This window comes from Etheostoma cragini, unplaced genomic scaffold (assembly GCF_013103735.1).
Source record: "Etheostoma cragini isolate CJK2018 unplaced genomic scaffold, CSU_Ecrag_1.0 ScbMSFa_2500, whole genome shotgun sequence".
In the NCBI taxonomy this organism is placed as follows: domain Eukaryota; kingdom Metazoa; phylum Chordata; class Actinopteri; order Perciformes; family Percidae; genus Etheostoma; species Etheostoma cragini.
In genome coordinates this window covers 1-977 of record NW_023266669.1, presented here as the reverse complement: position 1 = coordinate 977, position 977 = coordinate 1, and the positions used below count along the sequence as shown (strand labels likewise).

The following is a 977-nucleotide window of genomic DNA, read 5'->3' as shown; positions in this document are numbered from 1 at the left end:
GAATCACCATGCTAGGCGATATTTCCCCCGCTGCTTGGCCTGGAAAAACATGTGATGTGGATGAGGTGCTCTGGCCAGACCACAACAGAAGGGATGATGCATCATAGTATTTTTTTTTTTTTTTTTTTTTACTGTAACTGTGTACAGTAAATTCTTCTGGTGTTTTGTATGTAGTGTATGTGCAACTTTGTGTTGGTTGGAAATGGGATGTACACTGTGTACATTGTTTTTGTGGGACCAATAAAATATATTTGTTACTGTGTATTTGTGTTTTCCGAGTATAAAAAAAATATTCTCAAATATTTTACAACACTCTTATGTCTGTACTGTCTGTAGTGTAACACTGAACAAAAAAGGCCTTAGTCATTCTAGTGAATGGAGAAGAAGTGTTTTTCATTCATCGTAGTGTTTTACATTGAGCACATCAGTGTTCAACTGGTTCTTATGAATGTCTTTTCATATGATGGTTTGTGTGTGACATTTGAAAACAAAATACCATTTTGAGAAGAAATAACGTTGTTTTGAATGTAAAGTGTAATTTTGCAGGAGAAATGAGGGGTTTTGCCCATTGTGTTTGTGTTTTTTGATTTGTGTGTAGTGTTCTGAGAATATGAGGCATTCTTTCAGAAAATGTGTGTAAACAATAGAGAAAAACTGTAATATTATGGAAGAAGCTGCCTGGCAAACCAATGTTGCCTTTCAGCGCAGTGGTTCCATGGTGTAATGGTAAGCACTCTGGACTTTGAATCCAGTGATCCGAGTTCAAGTCTCGGTGGAACCTGGTTTTAAGCCAGAGTACTGGTGAAATAAAAAATCAACCTCTACACTGTCCACGTCTAGGCTAATGGGTTCTTGGCTGTTTGACTGAAAACAGTATATTGGTGGTGGCATGATGAGCTTGTGACCTGTACTTCATGTTAACTTAAAGGAGCTCCAAATTTAGACTTAGTTGAACACACTGAAAATATTTCCTCAAT

The 977-nt window shown here is 37.1% G+C and overlaps 1 non-coding gene across 1 annotated transcript; it reads left to right on the top strand.

The window, feature by feature from the left end:
* The first annotated feature begins 709 nt into the window (after positions 1–709).
* trnaq-uug lies at positions 710–781 on the top strand. The gene has a single exon. It is a non-coding gene; the product is annotated as a tRNA-Gln (tRNA).
* Positions 782–977: the final 196 nt, after the last annotated feature.